Source organism: Jaculus jaculus, unplaced genomic scaffold (assembly GCF_020740685.1).
Source record: "Jaculus jaculus isolate mJacJac1 unplaced genomic scaffold, mJacJac1.mat.Y.cur mat_scaffold_42_1_1262500_arrow_ctg1, whole genome shotgun sequence".
NCBI classification, from domain to species: domain Eukaryota; kingdom Metazoa; phylum Chordata; class Mammalia; order Rodentia; family Dipodidae; genus Jaculus; species Jaculus jaculus.
Window position 1 is genome coordinate 1,161,053 of NW_025423496.1, and position 14,030 is coordinate 1,175,082.

Here is a 14,030-nt window from a genome sequence, read left to right on the forward strand (position 1 = left end):
AGAGTGTGGGCAGCTTCAGGGCTTGCTACCTCTGTCCCCTTTCAAGCTCGAAGGCAGGAAGTATTGGTGCATTACTGGGTGGGAATTCAGGCAACTTTGGCGCCCCTGTCAGGCAGTAGATATGAGGCTCTGGCAAGAGAAAGCAAAAACCCAGGCTGCTTGCAACTGGCCCAGGCTGCCTTGGATTCTCATTGAGCTAGATCCCAGGCTGCTCCACCCACCTACCTGCCCATACACTGACATGGGTAGACCACAGCACAAAAGAAATAACATGAAAAATAAAATGCAAGAAAATCCAGACAGATCACCAGTCCAACAAGGATTATATCTAACCAAAACATAGAAGAGTGTTTAGGATCAGAACATCAAGTGGAAGCTATGAGCAATGCAACCCTGACCAATCTACTGCTAGAACTTGCAGGAAAGCTACAAAGGACAGATAATCATGTGGATGCTATCCTCACTAAGCTAGAGCAATATGATAAGACACTGGAAGGAATTCAAAGAGAGCTAAGAGAGTTGAGGGAGAGTGAAAAAAAAAAGAGGACCTTAAAAGTCAGCTGGCCACACTAAATGAAAACAAAGAAATGCAAGGATGATTTCCAATAACCATCAAGAAAATCAGAAAATGAGGTGAAAAGGTAGCTGGACAGAGCGATGGAAGTGATACATAGGAAAGTAGTAGAAAATTCAAACTTAATTGACCAAGGCCAAAACTCGATAGAGGCTCTCAAGAATACAGTCAGCGAAGTGGAAGATAGAAAGTCTGATCTGGAAGACAGGATGGAAGAAACAGTTCGAGAGTTCAAAAATTTCAGTAAGTTCAAAAGCTCCTGTGAACAGAACATGAGGGAATTGTGGGATACACTTAAACGTCCTAATATCAGAATCACTGGAATACCAGAAGGAGAAGAATTTCAGACCAAAGGCATGGAAAAATTTTTTAACCCAATAATTGAAGAAAACTTCCCCCGTCTCTTAAAAGAAAGGCCCATCAAGATAGAAGAAGTGAACAGAACTCCTAACCGACTAGACCAAAGGAGAAACTCCCCAAGACATATTATCATTAAGACTCTGAACAATGACACAAAAGAGAAAATCCTAAAACCAGCTAGGGAAAAACAGCACACCACTTTCAAAGGAAACCCCATCAGAATTACTTGAGACTTCTCAATGAAAACCCTGAAAGCCTGAAGGGCCTGGAATGAAACTCTCCAAACTCTAAAAAACTATGGCTTCCAACCCAAACTACTCTACCCGGCAAAAGTCTCCCTTATAATAGATGGTGAAAGGAAAACTTTCCATGACAAAACTCAGCTTTACAATTATATGAACACAAAACCAAACCTACAGAAAGTACTCCAGGAAATTCTCCACAGAGAAGAAACAAATAACCAAACAAATATGCCTACAAGAAGCAGATCACAGCAACTAAACCCAGAGTAGATAGAAAAAATTTCAAATTTCATGAAAATATCAACACACCTCTACCACCACAACATGGCAGGGATCAAATCAAATCTCACAGTTATCACACTAAATATTAATGGCCTTAACTCACCCATCAAGAGACACAAGCTAACAGGGTGGATCAAAAAATTAGACTGCTCAATCTGCTGCCTTCAAGAAACCCACCTTACCACTAAAGACAGAAACCTCCTCAGGGTGAAAGGGTGGAAAACAATATTCCAATCAAATGGGAATAAGAAACAAGCAGGGATAGCTATATTAATATCAGATAAAATGGCCTTGAAACCAAAAACAATCAAAAAAGACAAAGAAGGCTACTTCCTACTTATAAAGGGAACAATCCATCAAGAGGATATTACAATCATAAATATGTATGCACCAAACACAGGGGCACCACAGTTCATAAAACAAAACCTACTTGACAATAAAACAGAAATAACCACGAACACCATCATAGCTGGGGACTTTAACACACCATTATCAGTAATAGACAGATCAAACAGAAACTCAACAGGGAAGTAAGAGAGATCAACAAAACCATAGAACACTTAGACCTAACGGACATCTACAGAACTTTCCATCCCAATTCAACGGACTACACATTCTTCTCAGCAGCCCTTGGAACATTCTCTAAAATAGACCATATACTGGATCACAAAGACTGGCTCCACACATTTAGGAAAATCGACATAATTCCGGGCATGATTTCAGATCAAAACGCTATATTCCTAGATATCAACAACAAAAAAATGACCAAGAATCCCAATGGCAATTGAAAACTGAAGAGCACACTCTTAAACAATAAGTGGATAGTGGATGAAATAAAAAATGAAATTGCAAAATTCCTGGAATTGAATGACAATGAGAACACATCATACCAAAGCTAAACTCAGAGCAGATTAATCACCTCAATGAACTCATCACACTCATGGAGATTGAAAAAGTAATTAAAAACCTCCCAGAAAAGAGAGTCCAGGACCAGATGGATTCCCAGCCAAATTTTATCAAACCTTCATGGAAGAACTCAAACCAATCTTTCTAAAACTGTGCCACACAATTGAAGAACAGGAAAAGCTACCCAACTCCTTTTATGAAGCTAGTATCACCCTAATCCCAAAACCAGGCAGAGATGCCACAAGAAAAGAAAACTACCGGCCTAATTTCCTAATGAACATAGATGCAAAGATCCTGAACAAAATACTCGCAAATCAAATCCAACAACAAATCAAAAGCATTATCCACCTTGACCAAGTGGGCTTTATCCAAGGAACACAAGAGTGGTTCAACATACGAAAATCTGTCAATGTAATACACCACATAAACAAGATTAAACATAAACACCACATGATCATTTCGATAAATGCAGAACAGTCCTTTGACAAGATACAACATCACTTCATGATCAAAACATTGGAGAGAATCACCATGGCCAGTTCACATCTTACCATAATAAAGGCAATATACAAAGCTCCAAAGGCCCAAATAATACTTAATGGAGAGAGACTGGAGGAATTCCCATTGAGATCAGGAACAAGAGAGGGATGTCCTCTCTCACCTCTGCTTTTCAATATAGTTCTTGAAGTCCTAGCTCAAGCAATAAGGCAGGAGAAGGAAATAAAAGGGATACAATTTGGAAAGGAAGAAGTTAAGTTAGCTCTATTCACTGATGACATGATTGTATATGTAAGAGACCCGAGAGACTCCATCCCAAAACTCCTGAAGGTGACTAACTCCTATAGCAAAGTAACAGGATACAAAATCAATGCACAAAAATCAGTAGCATTTCTGTATGCAAATGACAAAGATACAGAAAAAGAAATAAAGGGCAAAGTCCCATTTTCAATAGCAAAAAAAATAAAAATAAAATACCTTGGAATAACATTAACCAAGGAAGTAAAAGATCTATACAATGAAAATATAAAAACTTTCAAAAAAGAAATTAAGGAAGACTGGAGAAGATGGAAAGACCTCCCATGCTCCTGGATATGCAGAATTAACATTGTGAAGATGACAATCCTACCAAAGGCAATATATAGATTTAACGCAATTCCAATTAAAATCCCTACAGTGTTCTTCACAGAGATAGAAAAAATGATCTCAAATTTCATATGGAAAGGCAGAAGGCCTCGCATATCTAAACATATCCTCAGCAAAAGAAATACCTCTGGTGGCATCACCACACCTGATCTAAACCTATACTACAAAGCCATAGTAATAACAACAGCATGGTACTGACATAAAAACAGGAGTAAAGACCAATGGAATAGACTTGAGGACCCAGATTTTGGGTCAAGCAACTATAGCTACTTGATATTCGACAAAGGCCCGAACAATATAGACTGGAAAAAGACAGCATCTTCAACAAATGGTGGTGGACAAACTGGATAACCACATGCAGGAAACTAAAACTTGATCGACACATTTCACCATGCACTACACTCAAATCCAAATGGATCAAATACCTAAACATAAGACCAGAAACTCGAATACTACTGGAAGAAAATTTAGGAAGTACTTTCCATGATATGGGAATGGAAAAAGACTTCCTGAACAAAACCCCAGTGGCTCAAGTGCTTAAACAGTCACTCAACCAATGGGATCATATGAAGCTGAAGAGTTTCTTTACAGACAAGCATATAATAAGCAAAGCCAATAGAATACCCACAGAATGGGAGAAAATATTTGCAGGTTATCCAACTGATAGAGGCCTAATCTCGAAATCTACAAAGAACTCAAAAGTCTAAACAATAAGAAGGCAAATACCCCATTCACAAAATGGGGCACAGAGTTGAACAGGCAATTCACAGAGGAAGATATACAAATGGAAAACACCCACTTAAGAAAATGTTCATCATCCCTAATCATCAGAGAAATGCAAATTAAAACAACTATGTGATTCCACCTTACCACAATAAAGATAGCCAACATCAAAAAATCAAATTAAAATAAATGCTGGCAAGGATATGGAGAAGCAGGAACACTCATTCACTATTGGTGGGAATGCAGGATGGTACAACCACTTTGGAAAGCAATATGGAGACTCCTGAAAAAGCTGACTATAGAAATACCAACAGACCCAGTTATACCCTTACTGGGCATCTACCCTAAAACCTTCAAACCACAGGCCAGAGAGATTTGCTCAACCATGTTTGTAGTGGCTCAATTCGTCATAGCTAAAAGCTGGAATCAACCCAGATGTCCATCATTAGAAGAATGGATAACAAAGATGTGGTATATCTACACAATGGAAATCTATACAGCTGTAAGAAAAAACGATACAAAGAAATTTGAGGAAAAATGATTGAACCTGCAACAGATCATTCTCAGCGAACTTACCCAATCACAGATAGTCTCACTCATCTGCAACACCTAACCGGAATCTGCCCAAGATGCCTTACATACCCAGCAAGCACCTCATGGACTAGACAACAAGATGGATGGGAGGGCAGGGAGGGAATCAAAGGGTGGAAAACAGTAATCCGGACCCAAACAGCAATGGTACCATAAAATTCTACTTCCTAAAAGACTGACCAAATGGCTGAACCTTCACTAGACCCTTACAGGAAACACCTGAACCACAAGACACTGGAGAGGGTAGGATCAAGACTAACCTAAATCTACTTCATCTTCCCTCTCCCCGCCTCCCCTCTCTCTCTTGCTCTTCTCTAACTATTGTATACTAGTTATGTTTTTCCTCAATTTCTTAGTGGGCACTGACCTGTAACCCCCACTTCCAGCTTGGGGCTACCATCCACAATGAGCTTTTGATCAGAGAACCTACAAGGTTTCCCAAAACAATGACAGACTTCTGTCAGAGTACTTGATGACCCACCAAAGGCCAGTGGTTAAGACCCTATTGCTGAAGACTCCATACACAGCTGACACGTAAAATGGAATGGCATGGCTGGAAGCCAGGAGAGAGTCAGTCCCCAGACAGTCAGCGTGTCTAGTGCCAGAAGGTGCTACATGGGCGACTGGGGAAAATGACCAATATCTGTCCAAGCAACTCATTGTCTAACCTAATTAGCAACAAATAACCTGATGTGATGCCCAGACAAGTGCAATAGTGGCACACAGCCATGGTGGGGAATGAACTGCTCTTGATTTGGCTAACTGATCCCCTCAGTGGTACAAGACTCATAGCTGGTGATGGGAAACAAGTCAGAACCATACCCAAACATAAGCCCACTCTCCAATATCAAGCTACCATCAATCATGGGCTACAAGATGGCCTACACCTATCAAACTCTCTATCAAAAAAGTAATTGTTATCTCAATTTTCCGTGTGCTAACTTACACTCCGTTGGAGAATCTGCTTCTCTTTTTCAGATAGATGCAGATCCTAAGGAGAGAGCTGCCCCAACATACCTCAAAAGGGGCCCAACTAAAATTAAGGACAACTGGCCAAACAAGGGTGCTGTTTTCCTGATGAACTAGATACCAGTACAAAGGGGAAGGAGACCAACACAGAGAAAATAAACTCCTACCAAGTCAGAGAGCCAGAGCTTCAGAGTCCCCCAACACCTCATCGCTGAAGCAGACCAAAAATGAACCCAACATGCCTCAGGGAAATTTTGCGGAAGAGGGGCGGAAAGAATGTCAGAGTCACATGTTGGGTCATGATATGCAGAGACATTTATCATACCAATAACTGTGGGCTAACTCCACAATGCACGACCCATTTACATCATCAAGGAGGGTCCAATGGGAGGGGGTAGATCATGGATGAGCCTAAACAATGGTACCAAACTGCCTGTATTGGCTGAAAAGAAAATAAATTAAATTTTAAAAAATGAATGAAATTTAGAGCTCTAAATGCTTATATTAAGAGACTAGGAAGTTCACAAGTAAACAATTTAATGTTTCACACTAAGGCCTTGTGAAAAGAAGAACAAAGCAAACCAAAAATCAAGCAGGTAGAAATCATAAATATTGTGGCAGAAAATCATGAAATAAAACAAAAAATAAAATCCAAAGAATCAATGAAACAAAGAATTGGTTCTTTGAAAGGATAAACAAGATTGACAATACATAGCAAATCTAACCAAAAGAAAGAGAGAAGAGACAAATTTTACAAAATTTGAGATGAAAAAGGCACCATCACAACAGATAATAAAGAAACTCAGAAAATCATAAGGACATACTTTTAGAATACATATGTCTCTAAGTTTGAAAATCTGAAAGAGATGATTTCCTTGATTCATATGACCTACCCAAAATAATCAAGATGAGATAATTCACTTAAATAGTCCTTTAACAAGTACGAAGATCCAAGCAGTTATAAAAAGTCTCCCAACTAAAAAGAGTCCAGGCACAGATGGCTTCATGGGTGAATTTTACCAGAAATTCTTGGAAGAACTAATACACTGCTTCTCTATCTTTTCCATAGAATAGAAAAGGACAGAATTCTACTGAACTCCTTCTATGAAATCAGCATCACCCTGATAACAAAACCAGACAAGAACCGAACCAAAAGAAAAAAAAAAGTAGAAGAAAATTATATCCCAATCTCCCTCATGGACATAGATGTAAAATTTCTCAACAAAATATTGGAAAACAGAATACAAGAATGTATCTAAATGATCATCCACTCATCCACATAAGCTTCATCCCAGAGATACAGGGATGGTTCAACATACACAAATCTGTAAATGTAAAACACAACATAAACTGGATGAAAGACAAAAATCCCATGATAGATAGATGCAGAAAAGAGATTGGCAATATCCAACAATGCTTCATGGTAAAAGTCCTAAAGAAACTGGGAATGGAAGGAACATATTAAAGGCTGCTTACGACAAACCTACAGCCAACATAACACTAAATGGGAAAAAACTAGAAGCTTTTCCACTAAAATCAGGAACAAGACAAAGGTGGCCACTGTCCCCACTTGTTAGGAGCAATAATTAGAAATAAAACTGGGATGTTAGAATTAAATGGGAGCTGTGAGAAGCAATAGTTAGAAATAGAAATGGAGCACTCAGTTAGCAGTGGCAACCAGGGGCCAAGACCAGAGACTGACCAGAGACTCTCTGCATGCTGATATGTAAATGAGCTAACAGTAAGGTGGCTATCAGCAGCCAGAATGATTGAGGGGGGGAAAAAAAAAAACTAGTATAAGAATTCCAGCAGAGATTCAGAAAAATTGTCACTAAACTCAGAGAGGCAGACTCCACATCTCTCTCTGTGTTGATACCCACCATAAGAACAGCTGCCAGTGGGACCCCTCAGCAGCCTGGTATGGAAATGAGCAAGGCTCGGCCCAGACATTGCTGCCTGCAGACCAAGTGGAGTGGAGTCACTGTGCTTGCTCCAGGGGGTTAAGGCCAGGAGGCTAGGATAGTTGAGAGAACAAGGGAAGGGAATTGGCTTAATTAGCATGTGTGAAGAGGGAATAAAGTGTGTAACCTGAATCTACATAATCCACCTCTGGACTAATGAATTTAGTGCTGGCAACACCACTCTTATTTAATATAGTACTGGAAGTTTTAGTTACAGCAGTAAGACAAGGGACATTCATAAAATGGATACAAATTGGAAAGAAAGAGATCAAATTATCATTATTTGCAGATGGTATGAGATCTATATATGAAGGACCCTAAAGATTCTGCCAGCAAACTGTCAGAGCTTGTAAACAATTTTATCAATGTAGCAGGATACAATATAAATACACAGAAATCAGTAGCTTGTCTATACACTAACAAAAAAAACATGTAGAGGATGAAATCTGGCAATCATTCCCATTCACAATTGCCTAAAAAAAATAAAATATAAATAAATAAAGTACTTTGGAGTAAATCTAACCAAGGAAGTGAAGGATCTCTACAATGGAAGCTTTAAAACACTCAATCAAGAAGGTGCAGAAAACACTAGAAAATGGAAAGACATCCCATGTTCTTGGATTGGAAGAATCAATATGGTGAAAGCCAGGCAAGGCAGAAGGCAAGGCCAGGGGAGGGAGTGGGGGAAAGGATGGGCAAGGCAAGATGGAAGGCTAAGCCATGCAAGGTTAAGTAAGGCCAGGGCCATGACAAGTACAGACATGTTGGCATGTGCAGCAAGGGAATGGCAATGCCCATCTAAGCCTAGGCTAAGGTGACCCCTATTCAAGCTCCAGGGAAACACAGGGGAAAATGGTCCAGGTTGATGGGCAACTATTACATCAAGAGAGACATCAAGGCCATTTGTCAATGTGAAGGCAAGATGTAAGACATGGGCAGAGAAGGTGAGGAAGAAGCAGGGAGAAGGCAAGGGAGAAGGCAAGGAAGAAGGCAAGTCCAGGCAGGGAAGGCAATCTAGATGAAAAGAAGGCAGACCACACAAGGGAGGGGAAAGGTACAACCCAGGTAAAGCGAAGGAGAAGGGAAGGCCAGGCCAGGGATAAAGGACAGGGTGAAGAAAGCCAGGGAAGGCAAAGGAAAAGGAAAGGCCGGGCCAAGCCAGGCCAAGGGAAGGCATGCTAGTCCTGACAAAGGAGAAGGTGAGGGTATAGGCTATCCAGGCACAGTCACTGTGCACACAATGCCAGGCCAGGGCACTGGAAGAAAGGAAAGAACATGGAAGGTTGACTACAAAGCTATCCTGGCTTGCTCGAGCTCACATTGGCCAAGAAATGCTATATGCACAGCAAGGGTCAAGACAAGTCCTGTGTCATCCCAGACAAGAGCAGACTGGGAAGGTGAAATGCAAGGAAAGGAGGAAGGCCAGGCCAGGAGGCGAGTGAGAAGAGAGGCCAGACATGGCTGGACATGCAAAGGAAGGCGAGGAGTAGCATGGATGGTGACAATTAAGGGCAGGTCAGGCTAGGGGAAGGCAAGGAAGAATCCAGACCAAGCCAGGGGGAACCAAGGCTAAGCCAAGCCAGAAGGAAGGCAAGGGCAGGTGGAAGGAGGCCAGGGAGAGACAGGAGGAAAGCAAGATCCAACAAGGAAGAAGGATAAGGCAAGTGCAAAGATGAAGCAGGAAGAGTCAAGGCAAGGCACAATAAGGTAAGATGGAATGAAAAGTCATTCAGAAGAAAGCAAAGCCAGACAAGCCACAGGTAAGACACAGAAGAAAGGTGACAAGACAAGACAATGTGGAAGCCTAAGTCAGGAGACTAAAATCAAGGCAGAAGTAAGGAGTAAGACACAAGAAGAAGGCAGGATACGATGGGGGGAAGGGCAAGCAAGATGGAAGGCAAGGCAGGGGAGGGCATGGCCAGGCAAGGAAAGGAAGAAGGCAATGTCAAGCCAGGCTAAATGCCAGGAAAGGGGCCAGGCAAGGACAGGTGGAAGGAAAGGTTAATGCTAAGTCACATAAGGTTAGGGGTCAGGAAATCCAGGCTGAGGGCAAAAGGGAGAAAAGGCTAGGATAAACAAGAAGAAAGTCCAGGGGTGAGTCATCACCAATGAAGGACAGGAAGAAGCCAAGTCCAGGCAATGGGAAGGCAAGGGACAAAGCACAAGGTCAGGCCGGGCAAGAGAAGGCAAAGGCCTGCAAGGGGAGGGAAGGCCAGGGAGGGCCGGACATGGAAGGCCAGGCATGCGATGGGGAAAGCAAGGCCTGGCAAGGTGAAGGACAAGGAGGAAGTGAAGGCAGGCATAAGTCATGTTCAGAGGAATGGCCAGGAGGCTAGTTAAGTGAAGACAAAAGCCAGCAAGGTCAGGGGAAGATATAGTTAGGCAAGATGGTATGTATGACAAGCAAGAAAATAATTCCAAGCTAAGCCAGGGTGAAGGCAAGAGCCTGCCATGCAGATGGGATGAGATTCCAAGCCAGGTCCAGTGCAACTCACAGGGGAAGCAAGGCCAAGGTAGGCAGTGGAGATGTGAAGACCAAACCAGATCCCATCTAGGGGAAGGCATGGCCAGGCAAGCTCCAAGGTAATTCAGCTTAAGTTTGGCTAGGGACAAAACATGCTGCATCAAGGTGGAAATCTGAGACATGGGAGAAAACAGACCTCAAATAAATCACAATCCTCAACATATGACCTGAATCTCTTAAGTAGATATTAAGAAGTAGTGAAAACACTTCAAGATATAGCTGCATGGAAGGACTTTCTGAATAAAGCCCTGGTTACGCAAGAAATAAAGCAAACAACAAACAGGACCTCATGAAACTAAAAGCTATTTTACAGCTAAGGAAACCATCTACCAAGTCAAGTGGCACCATACAACCCATTTCACACTGACCTCACTTCCTGGTCTGCATGCCTGTGGTAGTTTGAATAGATGGCCCCCAATATAAGTTTTATTGGTTTATACTTTGGTATAATACATATCACAATTATTCTCAAGCTTCGTTGAATAAACATAGCATATCCGTTCAGTCTATTATCTACATGATACGGTTATGACTGAACCTGCTTGCATCAGACACTAAATTGACCACATAAGCATCACGCAGCTCTAGTTACGAGGTCGCTGTACCGCAAACACGTGAAGCTCTGTGGGCCACAGCACGAACACAGCTCTGATGATCTCCCAGGAGAGACATTCACAACCGCCTGAGCCTCTGCTTCTAGAAGGCTCTCCCCATCCTCACTTCCCAGGACGCTGGCCACAGAGGTTCCAGACCTGGCAGGGTCTGCCGAGACCCCGGGTCTTCGCAGGGCCCCCGACGAGGCTGCGGAGGGGCCTGAAGGCCTTCCGCCCGGACAGGAGGCAGCGGCCCCACGGGTCCCACACCAGGGGAGCTGGGCACCCGAGGGCGGACGCAGCGGCCGGGGGCTCACCTGCGAGGAGACCACGGTCGGCCGAGCCCCGGCGCCCCTCGGTACGCCTGCCTGGGTCTCCTGAGGGCTGAGGCTTCAGCCAGCGCGCGGTCCACCGCTCAGTCCCCTTCTGCCTCGGGCGCCGCCCAGCCCGCTCAGGTCCCGTCCCAAGGCGCCGGTCCTGCCCTGGGCGGGGCTCCGTCTCCACAGCGACCTGAAGACCCGGAGCTGACGCGCCTCCTTCAGCACTGACGTCATAGTGCGCGCAGTGCGCTGTGCGCATGTGCAGTCCTCTTTGCCCCGCCCTCCCAGCCCTTCCCAACAGACCCGCCCCTGCTCTGAGCATGCGCAGAACACTTTTCCACTTTATAAGGTTTTTTGGGTTTTTTTTTTTGTTTTTTTTGAGGTAGGGTTTCACTGTATAGCCTAGGCTGGCCTCAAATACACTCTGAATTCTCAGGGTGGCCTTGAACTCTCAGCGATCCTCCTACCTCTGCCTCCCGAGTGCTGGGATTAAAGGCGTGCGCCACCATGCCCAGCTCACTTTATAGGTTTTAAATTGAGAATGTTAGGGGCTCCATAGATGGCTCAACCGCTAAGTCCCTTGCATGCAAAGCTCAACCACCCAGGTTTGATTCCCTAGAGCCCACATAAACCCAGATGCACAAAGTGCTGCATGCAACTGGAGTTCCTTAGCAGTGGAAGAAGACCTGGCATGCCCATTCCCGTTCTCTCTCTCCCTCTCTCCTCTCTGCCTCTGCTTGTAAATAAATAAATAATTAAAAATTTACAAACTAAATTGGGAATGTTACTCTATGAACACATTGCATGCTGATCATGTTCCCCTCAGCGGATACACTCTTATGTTCCCTGTCCTCCACGCCCATTCCATTGAAACTCTCCTGGGTGGAGGTAAGGTACTCACTGTGGGGTCAGGAATGCTCCAGTCTCTGTGAGGGAAACAAGGTCTAGGATACCCTTCCCACCCTGTAGCTCTTGCAGTCTTTCCACCTGTGATGGTTTGGTTCAGGTGTCCCCCATAAATTTAGGTGTTCTTAATGCTAGATCCCCAGCTGATGAAGTTTGGGGAATTAACTCCTCCTGGAGTGAGTATATTGTTGGGGGTGGGCTTATGGATGTGATAGCCAGTTTCCTCATGCCAGTATTTAGCACACTCTCCTGTTGCTACTGTCCACCTTATGTTGGCCAGGAGGTGATGTCCACCCTCTGCTAATGCCATTGTTTTCCCCTGTTGTTGTGGAGCTTCCCCTAGAGCTTGTAAGCTAAAATAAACCTCAGTTTCCAGGAAGCTGCTCTTGGTTGGTTGATATCTACCAACAATGTGAACCTGACTGCAACAGTAAAGTGGTATCAAGAAGTGGGATTGCTGCTAGACACCTAATGGTGTGGCTTTGGCCTTTTGAAGATGATTTTCAAGAGAAATGTGGAAGGATTTGAAACCTTGGCCAAAGAGATGGTTTGCAGTGCTGTAAGTAAAGCTTGATTGACTATTCTGGTCAGAGCTGCAAGACCTGAATACAGTAAGACTGTGAGGTTTTGCTTAGGGTAACAAAGAGCTTTGCTTGGACTGGGCTAGAGGCAGTTTGTGTGAAAAGCTTGCAGTTATGCCCGTGCCCTGAGAAGTTGTGCAGGGTTACTTTTTGTGGAAATGAACTGTGTGTGAGCAGAGGGATATAGCACCAAAAGAGAAGTCTTTGGGTGAACTGCTGCCTGTTCACCTGCAAATTGTTTGAGAGATTACAACCATTGAGATCGAGCCAACTGACCAACACTGGGGCAACAGGAAAATATAGACTCTTTTGAAGGGGCCTGAGTGCTCAAGGAGTGTCCTATTCTGTAAAGTCTGCTTTATTCTCCCCTGCATTAACGAATTGGCACCCTACCTGTATTGTGGAGTATAAGTAATGCAGGAAAGAGAGGATGATTGAGTTTGCAACATGGTCATGTGGCCATGAGGATGAAATGTGGATTGCAGTGGAGACACAGTGGAGCTGCTGGGACCACAAGATGCCTGCTGAGGATAGCTGCGGGCCCCAGATGAAGTTTTTCAGGACTGTGAATAGGCTAGCTGGAGGGACAGAATTTAATACCAGAAACTTGTTGCTGGTTAGAATTATCACACTTGGAGATTTGTCACTGGCTAGAGTTGTTGGACTTGGAACTGCAGTTGGTGTTTGACTGTTTAAATCATGTATTGCTTGAGTAATTCTTTGCTATGCCCAATGCCATATTTTGCAGTGTGAATGTTTTTCTGTGCCATTATGGATATTTGGAGGTTATTTTTTGGTGTTAGGGCTCAGTTAAAAGACTTTGGATTATGGGGGTGTATGAACATCATTGGAATTGATAAAAACTACGGGGACTTTTAAAGTTAGATGAATGCATTGCATTTTACATCATAGATGATTATCAATTCATGAGGGCCAGGGGTGGAATGTGGTAGTTTGATTCAGGTGTCCCCCATAAACTTAGGTGTTCTGAATGCTGTATCTCCAGCTGATGGAGTTTGGGGAATTAATGCCTCCTGGAGTGAGTGTACTTTGGGGGCAGGCTTATGGATGTTATAGCCAGTTTCCCCTTGCCAGTGGTTAGCACACTCTCCTGTTGCTATTGTCCACCTTATGTTGGCCAGGAGTGATGTCCACCATCTGCTTATGCCATCATTTCCCCTGCCACTATGGAGCTTCCCCTTGAGCCTATTTGCCAAAAGAAACCTCTTTTTCTCTGAAGCTGCTCTTGGCTGGGTGATTTCTACCAGCAGTGCGAACCTGACTGCAACACTACCCCTCTTCCACAATGACCCCTGACTTCAGAGCACTTGTATGTCTCTTTTCATCAAAGCCTC